At 35.0% G+C, this 8,326-nt stretch overlaps 1 non-coding gene across 1 annotated transcript; it reads left to right on the top strand.

Annotated features, from left to right (window-relative positions):
• The first annotated feature begins 7,568 nt into the window (after positions 1-7,568).
• On the top strand, positions 7,569-7,641 carry TRNAH-GUG. The gene has a single exon. It is a non-coding gene; the product is annotated as a tRNA-His (tRNA).
• The last annotated feature ends 685 nt before the right edge of the window (positions 7,642-8,326 follow it).

Below are 8,326 nucleotides of genomic sequence, written 5' to 3'. Positions count from 1 at the left end.
AATTCAGGGATTCTTGACTTAACATAGCAGAAACATGTGAGTAGAAACCATCACAGGAGACAGCGCTTGGGTAGAAAAACCTGAACAGGAATTGATGAATTGTTGGAAGCTCAATGTAGAAGAAACTGACAGTTAAAGATTCTAAGGGGACCCAGTCATAAGAGATTCCCTACTGCTTTGTGAGATTTATCTCCAGGTACTTGACCAAATTCCCACAGTAAGTATCAAGAAAAAAATCCTTCTGCTCCCAGCAGAGGCAGGGCAAAAAGTAACCATTTTGAATTATTCTTTCTAAGGCCAGCCCTCAGGAGAAACTAGTTAACCAGAGTCTAATCTGTTGGGGTATTATCAGAGCCTAAGTTACCTGGGGAAGGGCCGTATACTACTCAGTCTCATTCCAGCCATCCTCTACCACCTTAAAAAGGAGGGGGGGGGAAACTGAGAAACACTTGAAAAGTTCACAGTCCAGAGGCAAGTACCCAATATGGAGATGATTGTGGGAAAGTAGCTCTCATGCAATGATTGTAGGAGCTAAAATTGACACTGCCTTCTTGAAGGGAAGTCAGAAAATATCCATGAACATAGGAAGTGTTTATAAGCTTTAATCCAACTATTCCAATTTTGGTATATATTGTATCTACCAAATGCAAAATTATGCATTCAGGTATGTTAAGTGCCAAATTGTTTGTAATAGAAAAAAATGGGAAAACCTAAATGTTTGCCAGTAGGTAAATGGTTAAATAAGTACAGTGCTTCTATACCATGAAATATTTTGTATTTGTAGAGAAACATTGAGCTAGATCTATGCGTATGGGCATAAAATATTTACAAAATAAATTGTTAACATAAAGTACATTGTAAAAACTGTGTATGGTGTGATCACATTTTTGATTTTTTAATTTAATTTAAAAAAGATATTTTTATTGATTTCAGAGAGAAAGGAAGAGGGAGAGAAACATCAATGATGAGAGAGAATCATTGATCGGCTGCTTCCTGCATGCCCCCTACTGGGGATCAAGCCTGCAACCCAGGCATGTGCCCTTGACTGGAATTGAACCTGAGACCCTTCAGTCTGCAGGCCAACACTCTATCCACTGAGCAAACTGGCTAGGGTATGAGTTTTCAAAATACAAAAAAGGGTGTGTGTGTGTGTGTGTGTGTGTGTGTGTGTGTGTATAAGGATACACTCCACATTTTAATGGGAAACTTCAACTTTTTACTTTTTAAAAACTATCTTTTATAAGTTGTCATTACTATTTTTAAAACAAATTCAAAAGAGAAACAGAAATCAGATGTCTACTCAATTCTACTGAATTACGGTCTCTAGGGGTAAAGATTGGGCATGTGTATTTTTTAAAGCTCAAGAGATAATTCTGATGCATAGAAAGAATTCAGTCTGTGGAAAATAGTCTGGCAGTATTTCAAAACATTAAGCATAAAATTACCATATGATCCAGCACTTCTATCTTTGGACACATACCCCCAAAGAATTAGAAGCAGGTACAAACAAATATTTACATACCCAGGTTTATAACAATATTATTCACAATTGTTAAAAAAAAAACATAAAAAAGAAACTGTCCATGCATGGATTAGTGAATAAACAATATATGATATACAGATACAATGAAATATTATTCAGCCTTAGAATGCAATTATTTTTTAAAAGATATTTTTATTGATTTCAGAGAGGAAGGGGGTGGGAGAGAGAGATAGGAACATCAATGATGAGAGAGAATCACTGATTAGTTGCCTTCTGCGAGCCTGAAACCTGGGCATGTGCCCTGACTAGGAATCAAACCGTGATCTCCTGGTTCATAGGACGACGCTCAACCATCTGAGCCACACCTACCAGGCTAGAATGAAATTCTAACATACACTATAACATGAATAAACCTTGAAGACATTGCACTAAGTGAAATAAGCCAGACACAAAATGACAAGTATGATTCCATTTATATGAAGTACCTGGAGTAGTCAAATTCAGAGACACAAAGTAGAAGAGTGGTTGCCAGCAGTTGGGGGAGGGACAAATGGGGAGTTAGTGTTTAATGGGTACGGAGTTTGTTTGGGAAGATGAAAAAGTTCTGAAGATGGATAGTGGTGATGGTTGCACAAAAATTTCAATTTACTTAATGCCACTGAACTGTATACCTAGAAATGGTTAAAATGGTAAATATGATATTATACTAGTATATATTTTACCACAATAAACATATTTTAAATGGAATTCGAACAACTGAAAAATGGAGATACTAAGAAGAACAGGTATCACAGGATTTAACCAAGGTCTACAGAAGTTACATTGTCATATAGTTACACCATTAAGCATGAAAGAATGAAAATACACAAGTAAAATAAATAAATTCAATAACTAATAAACAAAGTTAACCAAAGTAAAGCAGAAATAAATGATTAATGCAGGAAATCAAATGTTAATGATTTTGAAGATTAAAAAGCAGCAGAGCAATTAAGTACTTTCAAAAGTTTTCAAGTAGATATCCAGAAGAGGGGTTGCTGGGTCATATGGTAGCTCTGTTTTTAATTTATTGAGGAACCTCCATACTGTTTCCATAGTGGCTGTACCAGTTTAGATTCTCAACTGCTGGGACCAGGGGTTCCTTTTTCTCCACAAACTCTCCAACACTTGTTAGTACTTGTCTTGTTGATAATAGCCATTCTAACAGGATTGAGTAGTATCTCACAGTTTTGATTTGCATTTTCCTAATAGCTAGTGAAGTTGATCGTCTTTTCATATGTCTGTTGGCCATTTGTGTATCTTCTTGAGAGAAGTGTCTGTTTAGGTCCTTTGCCCATTCTTTAATTGGATTGTTTATTATTTTGGTTGAATTGTATGAATTCTTTGTACATTTTTAAGATTAATTCCTTGTCAGAGCTATTGTTTAAAAATATCTTCTCCCATTTGCTTAGTTGTCTTTTTGTTTTGTTTACAGTTGCTTTTGCTGTGCAGAAGGATTTCTTACATGAGAACCACCTCCTTTGGGTATAAATTAGCTTATTTTTGCAAGTGTGACACCACTTTCCTAGGGTTACTTGAGGGTGGAAAAAATTAGTATATTCCTGAAGCCATTCTCAACAAAGGCCCTTCAATAGAGTATTATGGGATACTCAAGTACTATTTCTCACCTGACAGGATCTAACCCACATTCTTAGAGCCATTTTTGCTTGGTTAAAAAACTCCTCCTTGGAATGTATGTGTTTGATTGAAATGTACTGGAGCCACTCACCAAATGACTCAATTGCCTGTCCCTGTGAGCCTGTCAGCCATAAGAACATGTCACTGATTTTAAAGGTGAAGAGTGTCTGAAGTTGTTTCATTCTTAATGGATGGGGTGGATATGTCATCAATGACATTACTAAAAGTCATGCCTGTATAGGGTGTGTAGAGTGCCCTACTTATAAATATAAAACTTCATTAAGACATCCACACACTGTTATCTCACTTTCCTTTTTATAACGCTTTCTGCTATTTGTCATAGTCTGGCCTATAGGTCTGATTCTGGTAAGTCTAAGCTATTTTCCCTGATTTTTTCAAAGGTTTCCATATGTGTCCTTGGACATATCTTCAAGTCTCAGGTAGGCAGTTGACAATTCTGTTTTAGCTTTCACTTTCTATTTGTGTAGAACCCTCAGATCAGTTTGAGGTGAATGTTTTGAGTCTTTTCATGTATTCTCTGGGCACTTACACAAACCTTCACATGTGTATTGACTTGTAGATGCTCAGAAAAATGTAGTTTTTTAAAGTTCTCTATGGATATATCATTCCCTAAGTATTTGTTTTAACTTTTGACCAATCTCTTATTTGTTCCAAATGATATCACTATTTCATACAGCTCCAGTATTAAACAATTGCTGATGATTGTTTTTGACAAACACCCTGGGGATAGAACTTTCAACCTGTAAGTACTCTGAACCAGATCAAATAAAGACAAGCACTGCTAATGAGGCTTTTCCAAGGAGCTGTCAACAGGTCAAATAGTAACTGTTCTCTAGGGACTGGGTGATATGAGAAGTTACAAACACATTCTGCTCCCTACAGTGGCAGCTAGGTTGTCGTATAAGTAGAGAATACACTCTTTTTCAAGCATCTATGTAAAGGAGTTCTATCTGTCACTTTCAGTGGCCTCAGATTTTTTTAGAGTTCTGTTTGCCATAGGAATCACCATGGAAGCCAAGACACTACCACAAAAGTGAAAGCAGTAGGCAAGTCTCATGCTTGGCCCAATTTGTTGCAACTGCATTTTGTTGTTGTTGAATCTCCATTCTATAAACATTTTCCTAATTCAATCCCAACAGTTAAAGAGAGAGATTACATAACTTCATCAGCATGCAAAACCAAAACACTAGCTTAGTTTAATTATCTTTTCCACCATCTCCACCCCCTGCCCCCTTCCAAAGAAGAGTGATAGCTACACAGTAAAGAGCCTGGTGTTTTAAATTTTCCAGAACAAAGGGGAGTTTTTCTTAATATTAACTCTTTTATTCATAGGTGAAAAGTAAATTATTAGAAACTTTTAAAAGCCAGATAACCACTTTAGACAAAAATTTAAAATGAAGAAAAGAAATAGCAGCTAAATGAAGAAAGGAAATAGCAGCTATATGCCTTTCATTAAATTAATGCACTCACAATACTGTCTTTTCTCTCTCTCTCTCCCCCTCTCTCTCTCTCTCTCTCTCTCTCTCTCTCTCTCTCACACACACACACACACACACACAACTAACCTTCAAGGATTAGATAAAAAAAAGAATAGTAGAAAGCTATTTTTACACCAGGACTTTTACCCTTCCTTATGGAAAATTCTCCCCCAAATTCCATGCACCTCCATTTAAAAAAGAAGATTTCACTGAAACGTTCTCTCTGTTCATAACAATTTCTCCTTGATCATGGTTGATTGGTTTTGCACAGTTGACCAAAGTGGCACAAATCTGAATACCCTGACTCCACAAGTACATGTCATTATCCAGAGCTGGGAACATAACTGAAGGTTAGACAAATATAATCCTAACTTGATTTTTTTTCAAAGTGCAGCAGAGGAAAAACAATGCAGTCATCTTTAAAATATGCTGCAGAAATGTGATACATAAGAACTGCTGGTGGGTGTGTTCTCTACAGTGTGGAGAAAATCATGTTGTGTGAATAAAACCAAAATAGAGTGTAGAGATGAGAGACATACAGAGAATCCAGGTGATATTGGAGTTCATTGTTTCAGTTGTCCTTGAGACCATTTGAACCACTGCCATTTCCAGTTACACAAGCCTTAGAATAAATATTCCTGCTCACTTCAATTGATTAGAAATGAGTTTCTGTCATTAGTAACCAAAAAAGTCCTAATATGGAAAGAAATGTAACCATAGCCATACTAGACAGAGAACAAGGAAAACATTAGGTAAAGTGGACTTTAGAAGATAATATGTTATCTGGATTTTAAAGGTAAGTAGACTATCACCTGTCAGAGAAGAAAGGGAAATAATTTTATAGTCTAGTCAGAATGATATCAGTAGCCAAGATAAATGAGAAAAGGATCAGATCTGTTCAGTTTTGTGGGATATACAGGCAGAGAAGTCCAGAATAAAATTCAAGTATATCTCAGGGGAGAAAACTGTCCTGCAGATACGACTTTAATAGATAAAAGTCTAGTTGTTATTTGAAACCACAAAAGAGAAGAGAACACACAAGGACAGAGTAAAAAAAATAAAAAGAGTCGCTTCAGGCAGAACACTGAGGAACACCACATTTAATATATGAGGAGATTGAAAGGAGCTGACAAAAAAAAGCTAAGAAGAAAAACATTTAAAAATGGTAGGGTAAACAAAATAAAATAATATCTCAGAAGCCAAGGGAGGAAAAATACACTAAAAATGATATAGGATAGAGAATTAACATAAAGTAGGGAGATGTTAGAAGATTATTGTGCTGGTATAGGCAAGAGAAAATAAGAATAGTGGTTGTATTTTGTAGTGGACAAGAGATCTAGGTAAATATTTAGAAGTTAATATTGTCAGTACTTAGCAATTATTTTGATGTAAAAGGTCAGAAAAAGGAAGTCATGGTTGTTGCTCAGGCTTCTGACTAGTAATATTGGGTATATAATTAATGCATTCACTGAGCCAAGACATATAGGTGAAGAAGCTGTTTGGTAGAGACAATAAGAAGTTCAGTTTTGGATATGTTGATATTAAGTACATATTCTATATTCAAGTATATATGTCAGAAAGACCATTGAATAGTTTTGGAGCTTAGAGAAAATATTTGTGCTAGAGAGATCCAATATTGTGAGTTATTTGCTTATAATTGAATTGAGGGAGTATATGACATTGTCTAAGGCAAAAGTAAGAAGTGAACAGGATCAAGGAGCGATCCTTGAGCAACTCCAACATTTAAGGGCTAGCTAAAATATAATGAGTCTGCAAAGGAAATTTTCAAAAGAATAGGTAGAGAGGTAAGAAGAGAACCAGAAATGGGGGATTTCTCAGAATCTGAAGGAGTGTTTATGATCAAGTATTCAATTATGTCATATGTAATAGAGCAGTCTAATTAAAGGAAGACTAAAACTATTATTAATTGGACAAAATATGGAGGTCATTGGTAATCAAAGAGTAAGACATTTTGTGGTAACATTAATGGTGGAGAAACAGGATCAGACTGGAGTGATTTAAGAAGTAAATAGATTATGAAGTAATGAAGATAGCAAATGTAAACAACTCTTGAGAAGTTGGCCTCTAAAAGGAAGAATGAACATAAAGAGTTAGTTGAAAAGGGAAACTTTCAGTGCAATTGTAAAAGTATATATCTATATTTTAATGTGCCTTGTTATTGATACTGGTGTAGGACTGGGAACAGATCATGAAGTGTCTTAAATACCATCTTAAGGAGTTTGGGAAGTTTTCCTGTAGGTAATGTGGGATCACTGGGTGACATGAACAGATCTAGATTTTAGTGAGAGTAAGAAGGTTTTAAGAGTAAGATTAATAAAAAGAGATAAACTTGGTGACTATTATAATAGCTCAAGTGAAATAAAAATAAATGTACAAAATAAGAAAGTAAGAGTATATTTAGGAATATTAATGAGATGTAATAAACAGGGTATGAATGTAAAACAAAAGAAAATACTAAGGATGACTCATAAATATTAATCCCGAGTGTTATCACATATAGAACTGGAAACACAGGAGGGATGAGTTTATGGGTAAGGTAATAGATTCTGATATATTTTACTTGTGAAATATCCAAGTAAAAATGTGTAGTATGGAAGCTAGGAAAAGAGGATTAGTCGAAAGGATAACTACATTCAAGGTGTTTCACTGTATAGAAGCCTAGTGTAAACTCTCAAGTAAGGGAGCATTTTTGTTTGAAGCTATATTTATGTTTCCATTTTTTTAGATTGAATATATATAGCCATATATGTGCAGTTTCATTAGTTCAAAAGGTTTTCTATCTTTAGGAAACTGTGTGTATCAAGAGCTCTACAAAAATAGTTATATAATTCAATAAAATCCCAGAGGATGCTTCAAAAGAGAAATAAATACTAAAGAAACCAACAGCCCTGGCCAGTGTGGCTCAGTGGATAGAGCGTTGGCTTGTGGATCCAAGGGTCCCGGGTTCGATTCCAGTCAAGGGCACATGCCTGGGTTGTGGGCTCAGTCTCGAGTGGGGGGCGTGCAGAAGGCAGCCAATCAGTGATTCTCACTCATCATTGATATTTCTATCTCTCCCTTCCTCTCTGAAGTCAATAAAAATATTTAAAAAAATAATAAAGAAACCAACATATTCCTACTGACAACTCTAAATGATATGCTTTTGGTTTCACTAAAATATAAACAATTACTTGGCTTGGTTTATTATAAATATCATCTCTCTCATATATGCTTGAAAATTACCCACTGAGATATATAATCATCTTAAATATGCAGTACCCTATATTTATCTTGATGGGTGGAGTTTGGCTACCTTTATGGAGCACTGGAATGTATAGGCCTTTCAAATCAATTACAGCTTGTTTTATTTGTAAAGGTGGAGCTTGTTAATACTTTATTTTTAATTTATATTTATTTTTGAATTTTATTGAATTTATTGTGGTGACATTGGTTAATAACATTATATAGGCTTAAGTGTACAATTCTATGACATATCGTCTGTATATTGTAGCATGTGTTCACTATCCAAAGTCAAGTCTTTTTTCTGTTATCATTTTCCCTCAAGTAATCACTATACTGTTGTCTATGTCTATGAGTAAAAGTTGTGGAAAATATCATATTTGTTTATAAAGTCAAAGTGACATGTAAGCCTGTATATACATTTTATTCT

The sequence above is a fragment of the Myotis lucifugus genome, unplaced genomic scaffold (assembly GCF_000147115.1).
Source record: "Myotis lucifugus unplaced genomic scaffold, Myoluc2.0 scaffold_40, whole genome shotgun sequence".
In the NCBI taxonomy this organism is placed as follows: Eukaryota; Metazoa; Chordata; class Mammalia; order Chiroptera; family Vespertilionidae; genus Myotis; species Myotis lucifugus.
Note: the sequence above shows the minus strand (reverse complement) of the source record. Positions and strands in the feature narration are given on the sequence as shown.